This window comes from Myotis davidii, unplaced genomic scaffold (assembly GCF_000327345.1).
Source record: "Myotis davidii unplaced genomic scaffold, ASM32734v1 scaffold327, whole genome shotgun sequence".
Lineage (NCBI taxonomy): Eukaryota > Metazoa > Chordata > Mammalia > Chiroptera > Vespertilionidae > Myotis > Myotis davidii.
Genome location: NW_006298628.1, coordinates 1,570,601 through 1,582,589, shown reverse-complemented (window position 1 = coordinate 1,582,589; position 11,989 = coordinate 1,570,601).

Here is an 11,989-nt window from a genome sequence, read left to right as displayed (position 1 = left end):
GTAAACATCATTACATAAAAGGGTACGGTCTTTTTTTTTTTTTTAGTTTTATTCATTTCAAACAGGCCGGATCCGGCCCGCGGGCCGTACGTAGTTTGCCCATGGCTGCTCTAGTCCCATATAAGTGGGATCATACAGTATTTGTCCTGTTGTGTGGGGAGCCGGACTGACCTGTTGGCAAAGTCACAAACAAGTCCCAGCTTAGAGGGCACAGTCCTCTTAAGCATAATTAGGCTTGACCTTATGATGCTCCCTAGATCTTACCTGGGAAGCTAATGGGCTGAGGGAAGTGCAACAAGAACAAAAAAAGTGGAAACACACAAGAACAGTGTAAACAAGTGAAACTCACAAGAAGTGTGTAACTATGGTAACCACTACCTTGTCTGACTCTCTGTCCCTCTCCCTTCTTCTCTGTAAAAAATCAATAAAATCTATTTAAAAAAAAAAAATACAGGCTCAGCTTGCCTCGGGATCTCTCTCTGTGGCCTCAGCCAGGCACAGGACGATCCACAGAGACTAAAGAGAGCTAGAAAGCTATGAACGCTGTCTCCGTGTAAAACATTCTTCGCCGACTCCGTCCACACCTTTGGGAACCCCTGGACCCCCGGGGCTGGACCCCGGCACTGTTGTATCTGGCTTATTTCACTTAGCATAATGGCTTCAAGCTTCATCCATGTTGTAGCATGTGTCAGAATCTCCTTTCTTCTTAAGTCTAGCCATAATTTTATGTTTCCCCTACACATTTAAATATCCATAAAGCAACATAGTATTTTCTGTATTGTTAAAATGTATGTAACAAACATCATACTGTGTGTATCATATGTCCTTTTCATTTTTAAGTAATTTATTTCAATAGAAATAATTCCGAAAACTGTACTTATAAATTCATTTTTTAACTTAAGTTAGCATACGCAAACATGCTCAAGATCTCATACTTGCCTGGCCGGTGTGGCTCAGTGGTTGCACATTGACCTATGAAACAGGAGTTCACAGTTTGATTCCCGGTCAAGGCACGTGCCGGATTGCGGCTTGATCCCCAGGGCAGGGCGTGCAGGAGGCAGCCAATCAATGATTCTCTCTCAGTGTTAATGTTTCTCTCTGTCCCTCTCCCTTCCTCTCTGAAATCAATAATAATAATAAAAAGATCTCACACTCACATTTGCATATTAAACAGAAACAAAACGTGAGAGGAACGGAGCCACCTGTCACTCAAGGAGATCATAGTGCAATTCAGGGCAGTGCTGCGTCATGAGTACCTGAAGGTCACAGGGATAAAGGGTGAAATGGCTTTTGTTTTCCTGCATATAATCGTCCCTGCATACCTGTCCTCACAGGTGGCCATCTCCTTTAGATTACGTTGTGAATGAGTTCCCTCCCCCTCCCCATACATCCACACTTCGGTAGGCTGTAAAACAATGAATTTGTCAATAGTAACAGTGTAGAACTCTTGGGAGTCTGGTGACTTCTTATCAGCTATTCTGTCAGGCCTAGGAAGTCAATAATGACTGGGTTATATTTGTGAATTGTTGGGGAAACTTAATACCTCTTACCTGGTATCTAAAGCGTGGCTAACATTTATGAAATTTTCTGTCTATTAAAAATGCTTCAATCCCAAAGCACTCTAATGATGTATTCCTTTACTCTCATCACTACTTTATGGTCCAAATGACTAGAATCCAAATTTAAATTCTGCTGATAATCAACCCTCAAAGACCAGTTAACCCTTCATGTGGCTTTAAAGACCATGTCTACTTGCCTACTCATGTCTTCCCCCGCCCTGCCCTCACTTGACATGCTTTTCACAATGGAGCCATGTATCGACATATGGGTTTAGTTCCTTCATTTCAACTTCTGTTTATTATTTCATCATGTGAGTACGCCACATTTATTTGTCACTTCTTCTGCTGACGAGGATTTGGGTTGTTTCTATGTTTTGCTATTATAAGGAGGGCTGTAGTGAACACCCTTGTACTTGTCTGAGCCAGATTTAAAATGTATACCAAGGAGCAGACCAGGGTCATAGGGCAGGCACACTTTCAACTTGACTGCAAACTGCTCTCTACAGCGACCGAACCGATTTATGCTCTCACCACCAGCATTTGCACAAGACGTCTTGTCTGATTACGTTCTTGCCAACATCTGCTTGTTAGACTTTATTTTTGCCAAACTGATGGGTGTAAATGGTATCTCATTTTTTTTTGTGGTATCTCATTTGAATCTGCATTTCCTGTCTGTAAAGTCAAACATCTTATCATGCTCATTTGGCCATCTGGGTTTCCTCTGGGCAAATTGCTGATGTCCATTTCTTTGGCTATCTAATTGCAGCTTTTGCTACAAGTGACAGAAAGCCCAACTAGATGTGGTTTAAACCAAAAAGGAATTTTACTATCTCACATAACAAAGTCCTAGGGTTGGTTAATTCAGAGGCTCAATTGTGACCACAAGAACCAGGTTGGCTCCATCTTTCTAACATACCTGCCTCACATCTGGGCGTGCCTCTTAGATTGGCCCCTTCATGGCCCAAGATGGCAGCCTCAGTTCTCAGGGTGTCACAGGGACAACAATGTCTAGAGGCAGGAGAAAGGGAATGCTTCCTCCGTGTCTCTTTCCCAGATTCCCTTCCAGTCTTAGACAGAATTGCATACGTGTCCACACCTAAACCAATTGATCAGAGAAACTGAATTATCATGTTATTTAAAAATATATATATATTTTTGTAGATTTCAGAGATGAAGGGAGAGGGAGAGAGATAGAAACATCAATGATGAGAGAGAATCATTGATAGCTGCCTCCTGCACGCCCCCTACTGGGGATCAAGCCCGAAACCTGGGCATGTCCCTGACCCGGAATTGAACCAGCAACCTCCTGGTTCCTAAGTAGATGGTCAACCACTGAGCCATGCTGGCCAGGCTCTCATGTTTTTTTTTTTTTATTTTATCATGTTATTTAGAACAATCACTCTCCACCTGATGGGGCTGGGGCAGGTCCAGCCTCCCGCAAAGCCTAGACCCCTGATTCCTGAATCCCCGAGGGTTTCTTAGGAGGAGGGGAAGGAATGCCATTGGGTGGCACTCAGAAGGTCTGTGCTTCCTTTATTGACAGGTAGGAAGTCTTTCTATCCTGGGGACTAACCTTTACCTGTGTTATGTGCTGCTAACATTGCCACCTAGGCTGTCGCTGTCTTTTAACTTTGCTTATAATGTCATTTTCATAGCAGAAAGCTTTTTTTTTTGGTAATGTAGTTAAATTGATCAGCCTTCTATATTTCTTGTCTACGAAATCTTTTCTTACCGTGAGATCTACATTTTCTTCTAATTATTTTAAAGTTCTACTTTTCACTTTTAGGTCTTTAATCCATCTGGAATTAATCTTTATGGATGGTGTGATTTTTCATATGAAAAGCCAAATGTCACAACACTTTTTAATTGAATAGTTTATTCTCTTTCACTGAATTGCAATGCCACTGCCATCATAAATCAAATTCCCACATACACTTGGAACTGTTTCTGGGCACTCTATTCTATCGATCTCTTTGTCTAGCCCTGCACCAATACCACATTGTTTTAATTACGATCGCTTTCAAATGAGTCTTGGTATCTGTTAGGGACTTACTCTTTTTCACCATTGTCTAGTCTTTTCCTGGTCCTTTGTTCTTCCATATGAATTTTAGAATCAGTTTACATTGCTCTCTGAAAAATCCTCTTGGAATATTTGGTAGAGTTGCATTAACTCGATAGATTTATATGGGGAAATTGTCTTCATGACGTCTCTCTCTCAATTTATTCCTTTTAGAGCCTATAGTTTTTGTGGCCTATGGTTTTTCTTCACAAATATCTTTGAATGTCTTTTCTAAGTTTTTTTCCTGGGTTCTGTACAATTTTAACTTTATTGTGGATGATTTCTTTTTCAAAAGATATTACAATTTCAAATAAATTATTGCTCATTATTGAATTGCTGTTGAATTTGTATGTTATTTGCATTGGGATGTTACTCTTTATCCAGGAACCTTGCTGATCTCTCTTAATACCTCAATAACATGCCTGTATTATCTCGTGGATTTTCTATATAAATTATCATACCATCTGCAAAAAAAAAAAAAAGTCAGAGATTTTGTTTATTTTCCTATCCCTTCTATTACTGAGTGGTGGCTTCTAAATCTGACTTCTCCCAGCTCTCAAGCTGAGCCAGTGGGCAGGCCCTGGGCAGCTCTTGCCTTGCACCATCAGCTATCCTATATAATAAAAGGCTAATATGCAAATTATCCCCTGGACCAGGAGTTTGACCAGAGGGTGGGGCAGGCAGGCCAACCTCCACCCCCTCCCCCTGGCAAGCCTGCCGGATTGGTGCGGGTGGGCCAGGCCCCACCTGTGCATGAATTCGGGCACCGGGCCTCTAGCAAATACATAAAAGACCCCTTAGAGCAGCAGTTCTCAACCTGTGGGTCGCGACCCCTTTGGGGGTCGAATGACCCTTTCACAGGGGTCCCCTAGACCATCAGAAAACATATATAATTACGCATTGTTTTTGTGATTAATCACTAGGCTTTAATTATGTTCAATTTGTAACAATGAAAATACATCCTGCATATCAGATATTTACATTACGATTCATCACTGTAGCAATATTACAGTTATGAAGTAGGAACGAAAATAATTTTATGGTTAGGGGTCACCACAACATGAGGAACTGTATGAAAGGGTTGCGGCATTAGGAAGATTGAGAACTACACTGCCTTTACAGCTTACAAAGCACTTGTGCTTCCATTATCTCATCCACCCTTTTTACCTACCCGCTCTTTACAGAGAGGGAGCGTCTCAGTGGAAAGGGCTGTAGGTCTGGCTGCACAGAATACTGTGCTGTGGGACCTCGGACATTCGCTCCCCCACCCCCTTCTCTGTAAACTCAGCGGTTTGTCCAGGGATGGCCTGTGACACTCTCAGACTCAGGACTGATGGCGTTGGGTGGCCACGGGGCCAAGGAACCGCTTTGAGGGCTGAAATCCACTAGTAAAAAGGGAGGATTCTGGGTACACTTGGGTCCCCAGGTTGGTGCCTCCTAATATGGTCGGTTGGGGGAGACGGTGGGGAAGAGGGCATTGTGTCCAGCACTCGGTCTCCATGCGGGTTCTCCTTCCCGTGGCGAAGAACATGGTCTGGACCCGGAAGGGGAGGACAAGATCCAGCTGGAGGCGCGGGTCCCCTCCTCCGTGGCTCCCTCACTCGCCTCGCTCAGCGCGCATCCCTGACGCGCATCCCCAACCTGGGGCGGGGCGGCTTCCTCACCCCCCCCCCCACCCCGCCCCGCCCCCTCTCCGTCCCAACATTGCGCAGGCGCAGGGCCGGGCTGGAGCGGCAGGCGCGCCCTCTCCCGGTGATCTGACAGATCGCACCCTTTGTTGTTGCGCGGGGGGCTGGCGCGGAGGCTGGGAGAGAAAGATGTGGGTGGAGTCTCCCAAGCAGATGCGACCAGCAGATCACAAGGATGAGAATCCCTTTCCTTTGTCCCTAATGACAACATGTCACCCCCCGTTTTATTTTTATTTTTAGGACACAATTTTAAATTTAATTTTACTCGAATTCCACAAAAGAAAAAAAGAGGTTGATGGAATTGCTGAATTCATACAAATATTTCCTCTAGACAAAAGATACTTCCTTCCCCTAAAATATCCCTTCAAGATTAAAAAAGAAAGAAAGAAAGAAACTGTGAGGACATTAAAGGTTGAAGTCCTTATGATTTTTTTCCAAGGACATATTTTCATTTTTGTTTGTATAGACTGACTTCTTGCTGTGAAAGAGTTCCTTGGCCCAACCACATGAACACGCAGTTCTGAAAATGCTAAAGCCCTTCTGTACCAGTAACTATCAGCCACTGGACTCTCCCCAGGGCTCTCCCTCTCTCCTGGCCGCCCCATCCCACCACCAGGACTAACCCCAACTCCCGGGACCCAGAGCTACAGGGGAAAGAGGACCCTGGTCCCCTCTCCCAGGTGCCTTCAACACCCACCACTTAACCACTTCGCCCCAAGCAGCTTAGTTTCCATCTGTTTTATATAATGGCCCTCAGGTAGGGCTTTGTTTGCAGAAAGTATTCCCTTTTTTATTTTTTTTTTATTTTTTTTTAAATATATTTTATTGATTTTTTACAGAGAGGAAGGGAGAGAGAGAGAGAGTCAGAAACATCGATGAGAGAGAAACATCGATTAGCTGCTTCCTGCACATCTCCTACTGGGGATGTGCCCGCAACCCAGGTACATGCCCTTGACCGGAATCGAACCTGGGACCTTTCAGTCCGCAGGCCGACGCTCTATCCACTGAGCCAAACCGGTTTCGGCGAAAGTATTCCCTTTGAAAACTCTGCTCTAGGTCAGCCCTCGGGCCCTTGCAGGTTTGCACAGTCTGGGATTTCTAGAACAGAGAACCAAACACACTGCCTCCTATGAAGTCAGGTGCACAGCTGCATCCTGGTGTGACTGCCTTGCACCCAAATGGGCAACAGACACAGGCCTGCAGGTATGGAGATGACCCCTGAGCCGGCTCCAAACCAGGTGAGGCAGCAGGTGCTGGAGCCCAAGCTCAAGTGGAGGCAGCAGGAAGGAGTGAGGGGGCTTTGCTCTGAGCCCAGCCCTGGGCCAGGTGCTCACGGTCCAGATCCTCTCCAGTCCTGAGAGGTGTTTCTCTGCTCCCTTCCCTTCCTTCTGGAATTGCTGAGCACCTGTCTGTGCCAGGGGCTGGGGCACAAAGGCAAAGCTAGCATCCCCAAGACCTCCCCGCCCCGTGAGAGCATCATCCAGAAAACAGCTTTTACTGGTGTGGGTGCAGGATGTGGAGGGAACTGCATGTGCAAGGCAGGGAGGCAGGAAAGAGCCCGCCTGGTCTGGGAACTGTGGGAGGGCGTGGAGCCCAGGTCCAGGAAAGATGCTGGGTGAGGTTGGGGTCCCAGAACCCACTACGTGGACCCTCTGCCTCCTTGACCTTTGCTCCTGGCTGCCTGGCCAGGAAGAGGTCCCCGCTTACCTGCACAAAAGGAGACTTTGGAGCTGGAGAGAGGGAGTGAGGAAGCTGGTGTGTGTTTTGGATTGTTTCTCAGAAATCTCCTCCTCTAATACCACCATGGCAACCAGGCAGCAGCTGGGGTAGCCCCCTGTGAGCTGGGCTGAGTTGCGGGGGGCTGGGGCTAGGAACCTCTGCTCCCCCTCTCTGAGCCTCAGTGTTGGCATCTGGAATATGGGCATCACAACCCACGTGCTCCAGGAAGGGAGCCCCAGGCTGGACTCATTAGGGGGAAGGCCCAGGAAGTAAGGGCGGGGCTGGGGAGTTCCCTGCATCATCCAGCAGCTGGGGGCTCGGCAAGGGGAGGAGTCACTGAGCCACGTAGCCTGCCCTTCCCACCGAGCAGCCTGCCCTGGTGTGCCCACTGTTCTGTCCCTGCCAAGGAGCCCCTGGGGCAGTGAGAGACCAGACCGAGGCACAGACACAGGGTGAATCCCCTGTGAGCCCCCGCAGTGAGAGGTCTAGGGGGTCTCCTGTGCGGGGGCACAGGGCTCAGCTGTTCCCAGAACCCGAAGCTCCAAAAGGTGGGGCAAGGAGGGGTGCATTTCCTGAGGCTGCTGCTCCCATGACTACAGACTGGCCTAAACAAACAGGAACATGTGCTCTCCCCATTCCGGGGCCAGAATCTGCAATCAGGGTGTCTGGGGCTATGGTTCCTCAAAGGGCTCCAACGGGGAACCTTCCTGCCTCTTCAGCTTCTGGGGGCTCCTGGCCCCATCCCTTCAGTCTTGATGTGGGCCCTCTGTCCTCACGTGACTACTCCCGCAGGATCACGTGGCTCCTCCCCTGTTCACGTGCACACTTCCGGTCAATCACATGGACCCACTTGATCAGAAGCCCAATTCCAAGGAAGTCGTGGCCATGGCCCTGCCCCCTTGATCAGATGCCCACAGCTGGCTGAGTGAGTGGCCCCCTCCCCCTTGTACAAGTGCCCGCTTACCCCTGACCTCGTGGCCCCACCGCTTGAAACCTCAGTTGGTCTGTTTCTGGGGTGCCATCTCCCTGGTTGGCTGTCTGGCCCTGCTCTCCCACCCATCAACAGTCTCTTTGCCAAAGTCCTTCCAGAAAATGGTGTGTGCATGCCCTCTCTTTCCTGCTGGGTCTGTGGCAGCTGGGACTGAGGAGACAGGACAGCAAAGGCCTGTCGGTAGTCCATGCAAGAGGTCCAGACGGGACTGTGGGGAGTGCAGCTGTGGCCCATTGTATTCAGGTGAGGCTCCTGAAGCACAGAGAGGGTGAGCGACTTCCTCCAGGGCACAAAGCAGTTAAAGGGCAGAGCTAAAAACAGAACCCTGGGCTGCCCACAGACTGTGCCTCCTTCACCCGTGACCTCTGGGTAGGCGGCCCTTTACTTTGTGGCCATTTGCTCTGATGGGCTTGCCCCTTCCACCCACACCCCTCCTCCAGCCCCAAAGGACAGGGGTCCGGTCATTGCCCCAGGGCCTCTGGGTGGCTGCTCTCTTTCTGGGTGGTTCCCCTCCCAGCTGGGAACCTCCGTGGAGTCCCACTGCATTGGGGAGAGGGGTCTGTGGCTTAGAATACAATGTATCATTATTTTTCCTGTCTCTGGCTCCCACCCCTGCCTCCCTTGGCTGATTTTGTTTTATCTCGAAAAGAAATTGATTCGGGGTCTGGAAACCGGCATCTGCAAACCGGCTGACTTCCTGCATTCGCTCTGGCCCTGTGCGGCCTGCCAAGTCCCTGATGCCACTCCACCTTCATGGCAGCATCTCTCACCCTCTGGAGTCCCCTTTCAGCACACAGCACCCTCAGGGCTCCCCTGCAGCTCCAGGGACCTGCTGAGCCCGGGGCCTCAGCCTGTCACTGGTCCCCAGGTCCTACCTGCAGCCCAGGGTCTTCAAACCTGTCAGGGACGGGCCAGTGGGTTGACCCCTTAGACAGAGGGGTGCAGACACCAGGTGGACACCCCCACACTCCACCCCCTTGGTCTCCCACCTCTCTCAGAAACGTGAGCACTGAGTCTGTGCTGCCCTCCAGCTCCTGGAGGGCTCAGCCCACGCAGTGCGGCCACCAGAGGGGACCCATGTGCAGAGTGGCAGGCGGAGCAGCCCTCCCAGGGCAGCGGGATGCCCACCTGGCCCCAAAGGCATCCTTCAGCCTCCCCCTTACCCCTTCTGAAGGGGATCCACGTGTGGTTTCTGCTCTGCCCAGCTGTCGGCCTTGGGAGGCGGCAGAGGCTGTCGCCATCTGCTGGGCCATTCCTGTTACTGCAGAAGGTAAGCGTCATCTCTGCTGCCCAGCAGTGTCCACCGGGGGCCAGCCCACCCATCCTTCCCATTTCACAGGTCAGACCAGGCCTCGGCGCTTCCCTCAGCCGGGAAGGAGCAGAGCTGGACTGGGAATCAGGACGGTCTCTGCAGCTGATGTGCGGTCCCCATTTTCACAAACCCAGGAGGCGCCAGGGCCCTCTGTGCATTTGTAACTGTTGCTGTATTACCAGAGACCCCTTCAGGGCACAAGCGGGGACGCGGTGACCAGGACTTGTACACAGCCTCTAGGATCCGAACCCTCTGCTCTTTCCTCCACATGCTGCAGGGACAACCTTCCAGGCGATCCGCACAGAAGTAGGAGGGTACCTTGCACCCAAATGGGCAACAGACACAGGCCTGCAGGTATGGAGATGACCCCTGAGCCGGCTCCAAACCAGGTGAGGCAGAAGGTGCTGGAGCCCAAGCTCAAGTGGAGGAGGCAGGAAGGGAGTGAGGGGGCTTTGCTCCAGGTGGAGGGAACCGCATGTGGCAAGGCAGGGAGGCAGGAAAGAGCCCGCCTGGTCTGGGAACTGTGGGAGGGCGTGGAGCCCAGGTCCAGGAAAGATGCTGGGTGAGGTTGGGGTCCCAGAACCCACTACCTGGACCCTCTGCCTCCTTGACCTTTGCTCCTGGCTGCCTGGCCAGGAAGACTCATCCTCTGTCTTAGACGCAGACGCAGAAAATATGGCCCTCGGATATCAAGAGACAGGTTCACAGAGACAGAAGTGAGATGAGACAGAGTTGGCGAGACTTCATTCATTCATTCATTCATTCATTCAGCAAGCATTCACTGAGATGGGGAGAGACAGGGTCAAAGGACCACAGGGATTGAGCTGAGACACTGAAGGGCCAAGATCCAACAGAACGCTGGGAGACAGGTACAGATGGCAAAGCAGCAGGGAGGGGGGCCCAGCTAGCTGAGGGCAGGGCTGGCCTTGTGGGGACAAGGCTGAGAGAGGCCAAGAGGCAGAGACCTGGCCCTCCAGCACCCCAGATGGATGCTCCAACTGGTTTGGTGCGGACCAAATCAGGAGCTCAAGATGGGACACAAGTCGCAATCGATTGAAGCAATCGAATACATTTAGAGCAGCCGTGAGCAAACTACGGCCCGCGGACCGGATCTGGCCCGTTTGAAATGAATAAAACTAAAAAAAAAAAAAAAGACCGTATTTTTTTATGTAATGGTGTTTACTTTGAATTTATATTAGTTCACACAAACACTCCATCCATGCTTTTGTTCCGGCCCTCCGGTCCAGTTTAAGAACCCATTGTGGCCCTCGAGTCAAAAAGTTTGCCCACCCCTGATTTAGAGCCATACATTCATAATTATACTTCTAATTTTAAAAAGCTAATGGGTCACAGTTTAGAGGGCGCTAGAGAACCAACTCATTATTTGGAAATTGGCAAATATAGGAAGAGAGTCAAGGATCTGCCCTGTCTTTCCTATAAGAGCTGCATATCACTCAACAACCAAACAGTAAGGGAGGGGCAGTTTTCCTGTTTAGAATTATTCCAGCTCATAAAGGAAAGAGCGATTTTGAATATCACCATTTTGTAAAATAATAGTAATAATAATAACAAATAACAAATGAGCAGATGAGGTCTGGGAGCAATGGCTGCTGTTGCTCTGGGTGGAAGAAGCACCATTGCCACCTATGAAGCAGCCTTGCCAAAGAAAATGGAACCTGCACCTGATCGGCACTCTTGACCTTATTACAGTTTATGAGAAATAACAGCACACAGGAAATACAATTTACAAGAAGTTCAGAGGCCAGGGGAGCAGGGAACAGAACACCGTAGAGATGCAACCCGCAAAACCCAAAGGGTGGAAATTTACACAGCAAATAACCCGGTCCCCTCAAGAAAGAGAAAGAGAGAGAGAGTTGGAACAGGAACCTAGAGATTTAAAAGAGGCCTGTGTACCTGATTTGAAACCCGATCCAAACCAATACATTGCAAAAACAAAAGAAGGCATTTATAAGAAATTGTAAATTTGAGCCCTACAGATCTGATCTTAAGGAATTCTTAACTTTAAGGTCTAATCATGTGATTATGTTAAAAAATTATTCTCTTCCAAAGTTACATACTGATATGCTAACAGAGGCAATTAAATAGGAGGGGGAAATTGGGAGGGGTATAGATGAAACCAGACTGGCCATGAGCTAATGATTGGTGAAGCTGGGTGATGGATATGAGGGGGCTCATGTTGTTGGCCCGTATATTTGTTTTATTTACAAATTTCTAAAATGTGTTTACAGAGGCTGTGACCCTTCTCCCTACCTGCAGGCCCCAAGGAATAGAAGGTGCTGAGTGTCACAACAGCAGGTTGCAATCCAGACAGCTCTGATGGGTGTGTGTGTGGGGGGGGTCCCCTGGTGGGCCAGAGGGGACTTTCAGGGGACTTTGAGCTGGTCCCTGGTGCCCCTGGTTTGGGGGAGGGGAAGCGGATCAGTAAGGGAGGCCGGCTCCTCTGGGCCTGGTGGCACTGGGTTCGGTCACTGCCACCTTAAGACAGCTGAGGGTGTGAGTGGGTGGCTCCAAAAATAGCAGGGGAGGCAGCAGGGAGAGGGAGGGAGTCACATGTGCTGCTGAGGGGCTGAGGCCTGGGCAGCTGGCCAGCGCTGGCACCTCTGCCTGCTCCCCCAGAGCCCTCTGCCTCTCGCTTTGCCA